Genomic DNA, 12905 nt, shown 5'->3' on the forward strand with positions numbered 1-12905 from the left:
CTGCCCCTGATGGGACCTGTGAGAACATTTAGGGGTCCACAGAGGGATGCACACTTGCCCAAATTTGGAGAACAGGAGTTCCCGCTGTGGTGCAATGGGATCAATGGTGTCTTGGGAGCGATGGGAGGCAGGTTTGATCCCCTGCCTGGCACATTGGGTTAAGGATCTGGCACTGCTACAGCTGCTGCTTAGGTAGCAACTATGGCTCAGCTCTGATCTCTGACCTGGAAACTACATATACTGCGGGGTGGCCAAAAAAAGAAAAAAAAATTTTGGGGGGGAGCATAAATTCTTGGCTCACAGAGCAAGGTCTCCCAGGTCTCCTTCCCAAGCCTGTGCTGTCACCCCATCAGGGACTGGCCTTCCTATAGGAAAGGACAAGGCTCTGAACCCATCAGGTTCTAGGCAGCTGCCTACCTGTGTGAGAGATGTGGCATCAGGGGCAGGTGACAGGGCAGGATTGAAGGAACTTGGGTTTTTTTTCGTAGATGTTGTTTTGTCACTGGCCACCTTGGTTTTTCATTGATTATCTTGAGCCCTCAGTTAAATAAGCTTATCATTTGCAAAGAGAGTTTTATCTCCTCAGAAGGGTGCTTAGGGGGTTGGAGGTCCTCTTTGAGGTTCAGTGGTAGGTGGAAGGGAGGGAAGCGGAGGCTGGAACCAGGAAACCCAGGTATGGGAGCACGCTTGTGCTGGAAAGGAAAAAGAAGGAAGCCAGACCTGGAGGAGGGCCAGTGGGAGAGTCTGGAGAGAGGCAAAGAGCCTGGGGTGGTAGGAAACCTCTTCTTAACCCAAGTTCAGCCCAGACAGACTCCATCCCAGGCAGGGTCGCTGATCCAGAATGTCACTTCAGAATCTGGCCAGCTGCAGTTAGCCTGCTGGGCCCCCACCCACCCCTACCATGACCATGACCATTGTCATTCTTGAGCAGGTGGCTCAACCAGAAGGGACTTTGATTAATGAGCAGTGGCTTTAAAACTTCTAGCCACAGATCCCTCTCCATATTCAATATGTGAAACAGCTAAAAGCTGTTGGGGCCCTGGAATCAGCCTGTTTTAGTAGGCTCCGTTGAGGTGACTGGGATACAGAGGGTGCTGAGATTGCCCTCAGAGAACGCTGGTCTCAGATGTTTCTGAACTTCCGAAATGGCATGCACACTTTTCAGAGTGTTCCCCATCCTTGGGAAAGGATCCATAGACACCATTTGAGTCTTTGAGTCATGACCCATGAAAGTTTAGAACTCCTGACTTCAGGGTTGTTTTATTGAGTGGGAGCTTTAAGCCTGGAGGAAGGTCGCTGGGAGGTAATGGCAGAGTGAGGCGCTGAAGGCAGATTTCTTCTACCTCATAGCACATGGCTGGTTTTGCTGTGAAGGTGCTGAGGGGCTGCGAACTAGTCTCTTCCCCTGCCTGGGCCTCAGTTTTCTCAGCCATGAAATGAGGGTTGGGTAGGATAAGCCCAAGGTCCCATGTGGCTTTGACCTGTGGTTCTAGAAGCCAGGTCTTCTGCTGCCCAAATCACATTCTTTGCCCCTTTCCCTGCTTTCCCCCTCCGCCGCCGTTTCACCCACCTCTGGTGCTCACATCCCTCCTTGAGCATCTCCCAACTTCAGAGGTTCTATGCAGAGTCTGGATTCTAGCCCCTTGAGGTCATGTCAAACCATGTGCCCAGGCACCCAGCCCTTTCTCTCTTTCCATGGCCACTCATCAGAATGAACCAAGTGCCTATGAGCCTGGGGATGCTTATGGTGGCCTCACTTCAGGGCTGGACACCTGGGACCAGTGCCAAGGGGAAGGGCTTGGAGAACGTGTTTGCCAGGGCTCCTGGGGACATGCCCAGTGCTTACCTGTGTCTTTGCCCCAACTCTCTGAGTTTATCTCTGCCAGGAATGCCACCCCCACTTCCCCACTCACTATTGAAATCCTGCTTGCCATGTCAAGGCAGCTTAGATGCCAACCTCTGTCCCCCAAAGCCTAGTGAGCCTTTCCATCCCCACCCCCACAATGAGATTTGTCCTTCCCTCCTCTGCATTTCCTTAGCACCTTATCTGTTCCCCTCTGGGGACAAGTTCTGCTTGGTCTTCGCTTTATCCTGGGACTTGACTTGTCTCTTGCTAGATTGTGAGCACCAGATGTCTCATGTAACATTCTCTGCTCCCCAGCACCCAGCATAGGGCTTTGCACAGAGCAGGTACTTAATAGAAGCTTATTAAGCTTTATTTACTTGTTAGCTGGCCTGGACTGGGCTGGTTTCCCATCCCTGTTAGGTTGTAGCCTCTCACATATCCCCTCCTTTATGTGTGGATTAGAGGGAGGCCAAGTAGGGCAGTGGGTAAGAACTTAAATTCCAGTCTTGAACCTGTCATTTCCTGGGCAAATCATTTTGTAAAATCTCTCCGAGCCTCAGTTTCCTCAATTTAAAACAAAGGGATAGGAATGACAAGCCGACTGGGGTTTGGGAGGATTAACTGAAATGAGACATGTAAAATGCTGAGATCTGAGCGTTAATAAAGAATAAATGGTCAATAAACAATTATAATTCATTACTTTTCAGTTAATGGTTATTATATTGTTTCAGCTGATACCTACTGTGTTCTCACGGTGCTGGACAGCAAGGGTGAGGGACAGAGAAAAATCATCGCAGGAGTTTCTTGGTCTGCAGAGTCTTAAAGTCAAGCAGGGCTAGTGAGACTCTAGTACGAGGAGTAGTGTTTGGTAGAGACGTGGCCGAGTGAGCTGAGGATGATCAGTGTAGACTCCGTGCGGAGGTAACATTCCAGCTGGATGGGCATGAAGCAGGAGCGGACAGTGGGAGGCAGGAAGACAGGTATTCCCTGTGGAGGTAAAGGAGGCGAGCGCCAGGCCGGAAACAGGAGAATGGGGCACATGCTTAGAGAGTTGGGGGAAGGTGCAGGAAAGATTGGAGTGGAAGCAGAGGCAGCTCTAGAATCTCCACTTGGAAGGCCTTGGGGTCAGCACCCTCGCTGGAGGGGGAGCTTCAAGCTTTGTTTTGCCAAGAAGAATCTGGGGGAGAGGTAGCTCATGCTGCTGCTCCTGAGAAAGACAGAGAGAAGACTGGAAAGGTGGAGTCGAAAAAAAAGTTGGGGCTTTATGGTGGAGGTAGTGGAGACCAGTGAGCACGGAGGCCTTGGTCTCTCTGCCCAGGCCTGAGCTGAGAATGGTCAGGGGTGAGCTGTAGCTCTGGGCCTCTGCCGGCTTGTCTGTCCCATAATATCAAGGCTGCCTGTTTCCCTGGCCAAGATCTGAATCTGGTCTGTCTGAAGTTAAAACGCAAATTGATCCCAGAAGTGTCAGAATCTCTAAATATCAGGAGAAGCCATCTCTTAATCCACCCCCTCACCTCCACATTACATAGATGGGAAGCAGAGGTCCAGAAGCCGGGGGGCCCACCCAAGAACACCCGGGGAACTGGCCACAGTGGGTTTAGCACAAGCCTGGGGTGGGCTGTGGTCGTAAGCTTGGGTTAGGGGTTGGGGTAAGAGGGTGAGGAGGGGGCCAGGGAACCCAAGGAGGGGTACAAACGACAAGCAGATGCCATATTAGGAACAGTCTGTTGCCAGGGTGTGTGTGTGATTCCAGGTGAGTGGGATGTGAGTAGGCTGGAGCCGTCATCATTCTGGGCTTTCCTTCCCGGAAAGGAAAAAGGGCCATATAGGTGGGATCCAGGGGAATATTGGGATGTGGGGGCGTTCAGGGGGTGGCCTGAGAAGAGGAGGCTGTTGCCAAGCAGCGAGAGACATGACTGTATTACAGCGGCACAGAGCACACAGCCTCTTGGGCCCGGCCCTGTACAGCCCTGTACCGTGGTGTTATCTATCATCCCTTGTTTATGGGAAGGGCGAGGGCTACAGAGGTCACAGCTAGGAAGAGCAGCACCAGGGCTGGAGGACTTCAAAGCCGTTTTCTGGTATGTCCTGGGTGGCTGCCCTTCCAGTCCTCAGCCCAGCTTGTTCTCAGCGAGGACCCAGGACAAGTCAACCCATGCCTCCCTTCAATTCTTTATTAGTCTGCCCATCTATCTGGCCTGTTTTATTCTAGTTCAGCGCACTTGGGTCTTTGTTAATTAAAAATATTTATTGAGCACCTACTATATGCCAGGCACTGCCCCAGACCTTATGGAACTTATGCCATCACCCCTTAGCTGTCCTACACTGGTAGGATGGGACGGAAGGAGGCGGTGGGTGGTTTTAGTAACCACCCCTTTCTCCCTTCACACCAAGACCTTCCCCTTTATCGTATTCCAAGGTCCCCTACCATTAAATGGGTCTTTTTGCTGGAACAGCCTTCTGCTAAAATGGAAACCAATCAGAGTTAATTGTTAAACCTAATAACTGTAGGCTGGTGGGAGGGGGCTGAGTGCTAGCTGTGCTCCCCAGGAGAGGGGCGGAGCCAGCCAGGTTTTTCTGGCCTGTACCTGCCACCTTTTCCCTACTCTGGAATCTGCCTCCAGGGCCTGCTCCTCCCCTCCTCCCAGGGGCCGGGCTGCCTCTTGGACGCTTTCCCTTGACTCCAGCTGAGGTGACCCTGGGAGGTGAGTACGGGCTCTGGCTCTAGTCCAAGCGCCTCTGGGTGAGTGTTCCTTGGGCGAGATGTGGGGGAGGGCACAGCATTTAGCCTGGGGGACCCACCCAGAGGGCAGGCAGCCAGGGGACCTTGCTGGCTTTGCCTCCTGCCTGGTGAGGGGGGAGGGGGAAGGTGGGAACGGTATCACAGTGGCCTAAGCCTGCTGTGTAGGACCGTTGCCATTTCCTTCCCCTTTCTCCTCTTCACTGGGTGTCCTGTAGGGGCCGTTCTCTGCCACTGGACTCGGGGAGGAGGGGATAGTGCAAAGGCTTATTTATTTCTCTAGAAGGCTGAGCCCCAGACCGGGCCCCTGCCAAGCTCTAGGGACAGAGCTTAGGCTTCCAAGTCAAACAGACCGTGGGTTAAAGCTGAGCGACCTTGAGGAGGTGGCCTACCTTTCTGAGCCTTAGTGCTGTCCTAGCAATGGATAATCAGATCCCTTTGTCTCCAGCACCCTGAGTATTAGGGAATCAGAGGTGGATGGTAACGTCAGGCTCAGTAGGGGGTCGGAATAAGTACACAGCGTTCTTTTGACATTCAATTTTACTTTGGGAGGCCTGGCTCTGGCCTAGGGCCAAGGAGACCACCAACCCCTGCCCTCTAGGACTTGACTGTCACAGCTATGCTGCCCCATACAGTAGCCACTAGCCACATGGCTACCGAGCACTTGAAATGCAACTAGTGCCACTGAGGAACAGTGCTTTTAATCTTATTTAATTTTAATTAATTTAAAAATTAAAAAGAATACTCCAGTTGTTGGAACAGTTCTACATATGTTTGTGAATTTAGATTTGTTAAAACGCTTTTTCAGTTGTAAAGTCTAAGAGAATTTAAATATCTAATGAAAACTTAGTGTCAGAATTGTGATGTGCTCTAAGTGTAAGGTGCATACTGGATTTAGAAGATTTAGTTTGAAAAAAAGATTGTAAAATATTTCAATAATAGTCCTGTTTTTTATATTGATTACATATTAAATAAGTATACTATTAAAATTAATTTTGGAGTTTCCTATTGGCTCAGCGAGTTAAGGATCCGGTATTGTCACAGTCGTGGCTTGGATTATTCCTGTGGCATGTGTTCAATCCCAGGCCCGGGAACTTCTGCATGCTGTGGGCATGGCCAAAAAAATAAAATTAATTTCACTGATTCCTTTGTACTTTTTAAAGTTAGGCTACTGGAAAATTTTAAATTACATGTTTGGCTTGCATCATATTTTGATTGGACACCTCTGTTCTAGCCAGAGACTTGAGTTGGATACAGAATAATAATATAAGACTGTAAAGTCTAGTTATTTGGGGAGGCTTGGGGGTGAAGGCCAGATATCCTTCCACTCACTGCCCACCCCCTGCCCCATAACTCATCACACCCCCTGCTGGAATGTTATGCTGAATAACCCCATAGCCTCAAGGATAAGATCAGGACTTCTGATATCTAATGATATCATGCCTCTGGGTGGCCGTGCTACTCACTGCTCTTTTTGTGACCTTGGGCAAGTCACTTCACTTTGCTGAACTTTAGTCTTTCTTTTTTTTTTGGCTATAATTTTATTTTATGTATTTAATTTTTTAATGATTTTTATTTCTTCCATTATAATTGGTTTACAGTGTTAGAACCTTAGTCTTTCATCTGTGATTCTAGACTAAGGGTGGGATTAACCTCGTTGATGGAGGGGATTACCTGACATATAATTTCCTGAGATATAAGTATGGCACTTAGCACATCACCTGGCACATCTGCAGTCAAGTCTTAGCGGCAGTGGTTACTTCTACTACTTGCTGCGGGGGTTGTTGCTACTGCTGTTGCATCTGTCAGCTTGCATTCAGTTATTCCATTTGTCCAAATGGGACGTGGGCCAAAGGAAAAGGAGACGGTAAAAGAGTTTGAGGGTGAGGATTGGGCTGGGGACTCTGGGGATGTTTTGTTTATTACCTCAGAGGATGGCTTGCCTTTGGAGAAGCTCCTTGGACCTTCCTGTTCTCTTGGTGATCTGGCAGAGTTATGTGCCCATTTTACAGATGAGGAAGGTGAGGCCTGTTGAGAGGACGTGACCTAGCTAAATGGTCAGAACCTGAATGCAGGACTTCCCATGCCTATTGTGGAATACTGGAGCCTCCTCTTTTGGGTTTGTGAAAGCAGGACTTGACCAGGAATCTGACACTCATGAGAAATGATTATTATTAGTCTTCTATAACTGGAAGGAATCTCAACACCATTCAGTACAACCGTCTCATTGTTTAGTTGAAGAAACAGAGACGTGTGTGTGTGTGTGTGTGTGTGTGTGTGCGCGCGTATGACTTCTCTAGGATCACCCAGCAAATTGGTGGCCAAGCTGGAACTGTTTCTGTTTAGATCCAGCCCTTAGCTCAGCCCTGGCAGGATGGCCCTGTTTGTCAGCAGCCCCTCTCCTGCCCAGTCCCTGGAGAGGCCTTCTGAGAAAAAGACTTTTGTTTCACAAGCTCCTACTGGTTTCCTCTCAAGGTAGCTTCACTACCACCCTCACTCTGTCTCCTCAGATTTGCATTTGTCCCCGTTCCAGGTTTAAAGGGCCCTGAAATTGGAAGCTTCTCCACATACACCTACTTTACGGATACCCATCAGGGAGATGCTGGGCTTTTTCATCCAGAGAGCCTAGGTTCAAATCCCTCTTTTACCATGAATTCCCTCTGTGGCTTTGGTCAAGTCATTTGTAATTTTTTTAGTCTCAACATTTTCATCTAAAAAAGAGGAACCTGGAGTTCCCTTCATGGCTCAGCAGTTAACAAACCCGACTAAGATCCATGAGGATGTGGGTTCGATCCCTGGCCTCACTCAGTGAGTTAAGGATCTGGCGTTGCTGTGAGCTGTGGTGTAGATTGCAGACAAGTCTCGGATCCTGAGTTGCTGTGCTGTGGCTACCCAGCAGCTGTAGCTCCGATTTGACCCCTAGGGCCATAGGTGAGGCCCTAAAAAGCAAAAAGTAAATAAATAAGTAAGTAAGTAAATAAATAAAGAGGAACCTGGCAGATAAGAACCTGAGCTCTGGGTCTCACCCCTAGGTTGATTCTCTAATCATCTTCAGTGAGTCATTTCACCTTCCAGGGTCCCAGGGTCCACATCTGAATTTGGCGGCTGCTGCCTCCTGGATTGTTGTGATAAGGAACGTGCAGCCTCTCACTGAATCCTCCCATTAGCCCTAGAAGCAGACTCTTACTCCTGTTTTCCGAATGAGGAAACTGAGGCTCAGAGAAGTGAAATGACATGTCCCAGGCCACAGTGCTAGAGAGTGGTGGAGCCACAATTCGAACCAGGTCTGTGTGGCTGTGGAACCCCCACTTACACTACTGCACTGTATCGCCTCCCAGGTACCTCGATGTCCGGCTTCCCAGGGTGAGCCTGGGCATTGGGGAACAGTGGATGGGGAAGCAGGTTGTAAGCTTTGGGGTGACTGTTGTTACAGCTGGAGTGGCAATGTCCAGAGGCCCATGCTAGCTTTTGGAGCAGGGGCAGGAAAAGGCGCTCAGGCACACAGCTTCCGCTCCTGCTGTTCCAACCTCAGCCCGAGGGATCTTCCCATTTGCTTGACTCTTGTGTTCTGTGTGAAGTGGAAACACCTTGTCCCACTTGGAGATTATTGTTCTGAGTGTGAATTCCAGGGGACCTGAGCTTTTGCCTTCTAACAATCCTGCCCGTTGTGTCCTAGGCCAGGCCTGCAGTTGGGGCTTAAAGATGATTGAAAAGGGGCTTAACCAGCAATGACCCACTGTATAGCACAGAAAACTATACCCAATATCTTATAATAACCTATAATAGAAAATAATCTAAAGAAGAATATACACCCCCCCCACATATGTGTGTATATATATATAAAACAATCACTTTGTGGTACACCTGAAATTAATACAATATTATAAATCAACTATATTTCAATAAGAAATTTTAAAAATAAAAAAATAAAAGGTAGGAAAAGAGAGAAATATAATCACATTAAAAAAAAACAACCCACAAAACTGGAGGACCTAAGTACTCTGTGAGTGAATTAGACCAGAACACAATATTAATGCTAAAAAGACCTTAGGGACCATTGACTCCCAGCATGTTTGTTTTACTGATGGGGAAACTGAGGTAAGGATAGGCCAAGAGGAGAAAACCATGGGTGTATTTCCTCCTGGGTGCTAGAGACCATAGGACTGACATGAAAGGGGTGCCCGTGGGGTCTCCCTCATCCCCTGGATCCAGTCCCCTGCCAAGTTCTGGGGATTCCACTGCCTCAAAGAGCTCTGGAATTCATCCAGATCATTCCGGCTCTACTGCGGCCACCCCAGTCTGGGCCTTTGTTACATGCTCCCAGACAGCCACAACAGCCTCCTCTCATGTCTAAGGCTACTCTTGCCTGTTTCCAGTCCATTCTCATCCCTACAAGTCAGTGGTTTCCCATTGCTCTTAGAATCAAGGCTGAATTCTTCACCTTGGCCTCCAGGGCCCTTTACCACCTGGCCCCTGCTGGCCGCTTCAGCTTCATATTTGTTATTTTCCTTTTTGCTCTGCGTAGTCACACGAGCCTTTCTGTGTAACAGGTTCAGTAACTTCTCTAAGGTTCCTCAGAGAGTCAAATGCCAGCCTCTCAATTTCCAGCTCCATGCTGGGTCCATGAACTCAGTTCAGAGGCCATAACACTGTTTCCTCCTTCTAGGTGCCTGACTGACGTCCTTACCCCGGGGGAGCTGGTGTGGTCGGAGGAGGGGTGAGTGTTACTGAGGCACAGCCTAATTCTGCTGCTTTTGCTCCAGTTGGACAAATTGGTACTTTCAGGCCTTTAGGATACTTTAATCTATTTTAGGGCTGGGGTGAGTTTGTGTAGGCCACACATTCCTGGTGGGTTTGAAAAAGGGGTCCAGTGCTGAGGGTAGGCTCTGGTTTTGGCTTATTTTGAGGAAGGGACTGAAATGGGCCCCTTTAAGCACTTCTGTGTTAGATAGCATGCCTTGGCCATCTTGCTTATCCACCCACCATGACTGAGGACAAATGGCCTTGGACTAGGAAGCTGGATTCCCTGACTGGCAGCCCTAGTGTTCTTTTGCTTAACCACTCCTGGGCTATAGACTAGATTCAGAAGAGGGTGTTTTCATTCTGGTTCTGCCACTGATTCCCATGTGACCTTTGGCCGCCACTTCCCTCTCTGTTGGCCTCAGGGTCATACATACATTGTCAGGGTAGGAGGTGGGAGAAGGCAGGGTCAGAGTAAATGAGTTGTTTTCACACTTTCCAGCGGGGAAATCCCCTTCTCAAGTGAACCCCAAAGAATCTCAGTGTACAAAACAGCTTAAAGGGACTGCAGCCGTGATCAAAGTTGATGTGGGTCTGGGGGATTCTAATTGGCTAATTCCTCAACCCCCAGCAGCCTCCAGAGGATGACACAGAACCCATTCTTGGCTCTGTGCAAGACACTCTGCAAACCACTGACCTGGGGCATGTCAAAGCCCCTTGCCATCTGCTGGGTTCTGTGACTCTGGCAAGGTGAGGGCATGGGGAGGGAACCGAGCCAATGAAGTTATACTGGTTGGGAAATTGTGAAGTAATATGCAAATATCATTGTGGGGTTATTAGTAAGGCACAACTGCCAGGGGTGTGGTGTTGTCATTCTAGAATCCTCTAGTTTTTACTTTTGATTACATGTGAGGCACCTCTGTTCCCCCTAGGGGAACTCTCTTGTGTCTGTGTGTGTGTCTGGGGAACAGGGGACATGGATGTTGAGGTGGGGCCGAGCCAGGCTACAGCAGGTAGGATTAATGCCAAACAGAGCTGGGACATGTTGCTCTCGAGGGTGGCAGGGATAGGGGTGGCTTTAGCTCTAGTTAAAAGGAGTGATTTGGTTCTTTCCTGCCAGCACACGGGCCCCACAGAGATCTCTGGGCAGGAAGCACTGGGAACAAGGAATCCTCTGTGTGCAGCCCCAGCACAGCCAGGACAGAGGAGGTGGATTAAAAGTTCCCAGGAGGGGGTCTTCCGGGCTTTTCCTGACATTCGGGCAAGTGGGTGGGGAGAAGGGCAACTAAGCCTATGTGTACATGGTGTGTGGGGTGGCTAGAGGTTGGGTCCATGCATTTACTCCACAGGTTCCTTGAGCTTCCAGAAGCCCTCTAAGGAACCAGGCTCAGAGGCAGGTGACTCTATAGGGGTCAGAGCTTAGAAAAGGGAGACTCTAGATATGAACCACCATCAGTTTACCAGAAAGACTGGAAATATGAGAGATGATAGATTTTTACAGGCAGCCTGGTGCAGTGGGAATCACTTGGTCTGTGAGTCCAGAGCCTGCATTCATGTCCTTGCTCCGACACTGCCTTGCTCTGTAGCCTCAGCTTCATCATTTCTTCTTTCTGGGCCTCAGTTTCCTTTTCTAGAGAATGGGGATAGATGCGTAGGCCTTGGTTTTTTTTTTTTTTTTGTTTTGTTTTGTTTGTTTTTTTTTAGGGCCACACCCATGGCATATGGAAGTTCCCAGGCTAGGGATTCGAGTCAGAGCTGCAGCTGCCAGCCACAGCCACAGTGACACCAGATCTGAGCCATATCTGCAACCTAAACCACAGCTTGTGGCAGTGCTGGATCCTTAATCCACTGAGCAAGGCCAGGGATCAAATCCACATCCTCATGGATACTAGTCAAGTTCTCAACCTGCTGAGCCACAATGGGAGCTCCCCTTGGTTACTTCTTAATGCTCTTCTGAGTATTAATTAGAGTAGGGCATTTCAAATCTTTGGGGGGGGGCACAATCTTGATATGTCAGCATTTGTAACAGAACTGCTGTGGTTGAATTGGCAGAAATTTACCCAGAATCTTTTTACCCTCCTTACTGCTCTTTGCTCCGTGAGTGTTTTTACAGGTGCCTCTGCCGACTCCCAGGGCTCTAGAGACCACTGGGTCAGGATGATTCTTGAGAACATGCTTTGTGGACTGTCCTTTGCAGCCCAGATGACAGGGATTGTGCTGGAACACACAGGAGCAGTCATAATACTGCCTCTGCCCTGCCTGTGGGCTTAGGACCTGTATAATTGGGCCTGGAGTTTTCAGAAACAAGTGATAAAAAGTCTATTCAAAGTGGCTTTAACCAGAAAAGGACTTTGCTGGATCCTGAGACAGTTCATGGAATTGAAGGATGAGGAATCAGGTAGACTCTCCATCTCTCTCCCATCACAGTGTGTCTCTCCTCTCTGCCCTTGTGAGGAGTTGGCTGTTGACTGCCCCAGTTTAGCAATCCAAACAGAAAGAAAGAGGGAACCATTTTCCTCCTAGGATCTATACATCAACCCAAGGGAAGGACTCTGGTTCAGTCATTGTTGCTGGGAGATACAGATCTTCCCTAGAGTGGCCAGGCCTGGGTCAAGTGCCTACTCATGTAGCAAATGGAGGAGCAGAGCTATGGCCAGAAGGGGCCGTGGAAGGCTGCTGGGCAGATGGAGCTAAGAGGGCACAGTGGGGTGTTAGTGGAGTCTTGGGTTATGGGAAAGTGAACAGCTTGTAGGCCTGCAAGGGGCCATAACTCCCCTCTTGGGTCATAGTCATATGGATGTCAAGAGCGATAGTATTAGGTAATGTTTATTGAATTACTCTCCCTATGCTGAGCACATTCTGTTGCTTTTCATGTATTATTTCATTGAATCCTCTTGACAACCCTTTGGGTAGCTACTGTTACTCTCCCCATTTTATAGATGGGAAAACTGAGGCACAGCTAGTGAAGGTCACACATTGAGTAAGAAGAGACGCTTGAGTTCAAGATCAAGGAGTCTGGCTTCAGAGCCCACACTGTGATCCCACATCGAATGCTTCTGTTGGAAGTTCAAGTGGATCCTACGTCTGTTTGCATGCTGTTCTGTGACATGGAGATCATGACCTCCAGAGGCAGACCCAGGTCCAGCTTACTCTGCTCTGCCATTGGGAAGGGCTTCCTTATGTTGCACACAGATCCACCTCCATAGACGTCCATCCATCTGTCCAGTGTGAGGCTCTGTGATAGGAGATGTAAAGAAAAATTATCCGTGAACCTGCTTGAAATGTCACTGTAGCAAATAAGTCAGAGTACTAGAGTTCTCACTCTGTGCCAGGCTCTGTGCTGAGTGCTTAATATGCACTGTCACCTTCAATTGCAACAACAACTCTGTGAAGCAGTTACTGTTATTGCCCCCATTTTCCAGAGGAAACTGAGGCTCATAAAAGAGAAATGACTCTCTTGTGGTCAGATGGTTAATAAATGGCAAAGCTGGCATTTGAGTTCAGGTGTGCCTGGCTCTGAGCCTGTGCTAGAAACTGTTGCAATCACCTGCGTCCCCCAGAGGGGAAATAAATAAACGT

The 12905-nt window shown here is 48.9% G+C and overlaps 1 protein-coding gene across 33 annotated transcripts in view; it reads left to right on the top strand.

Annotated features, from left to right (window-relative positions):
* Positions 1 to 12905, top strand: part of EPB41L1 (erythrocyte membrane protein band 4.1 like 1) — a 134675-nt gene that overhangs the window by 8501 nt on the left and 113269 nt on the right. For 20 of the 33 annotated variants that reach the window (XM_085003756.1, XM_085003751.1, XM_085003754.1 and 17 more), the window contains one exon: positions 9253 to 9303. The exons of the other annotated variants lie outside the window; for them this stretch is intronic. The gene's annotated coding sequence lies outside the window, so the exon portion shown is untranslated. The remainder of the gene's footprint in view (positions 1 to 9252; positions 9304 to 12905) is intronic. 33 annotated transcript variants of the gene reach the window in all.

The sequence above is a fragment of the Sus scrofa genome, chromosome 17, assembly GCF_054392235.1.
Source record: "Sus scrofa isolate SSC_HxYL_T2T_F1_AM1 chromosome 17, Sscrofa_HxYL_maternal_Yorkshire_Landrace_v2.0, whole genome shotgun sequence".
Classification (NCBI taxonomy): Eukaryota; Metazoa; Chordata; class Mammalia; order Artiodactyla; family Suidae; genus Sus; species Sus scrofa.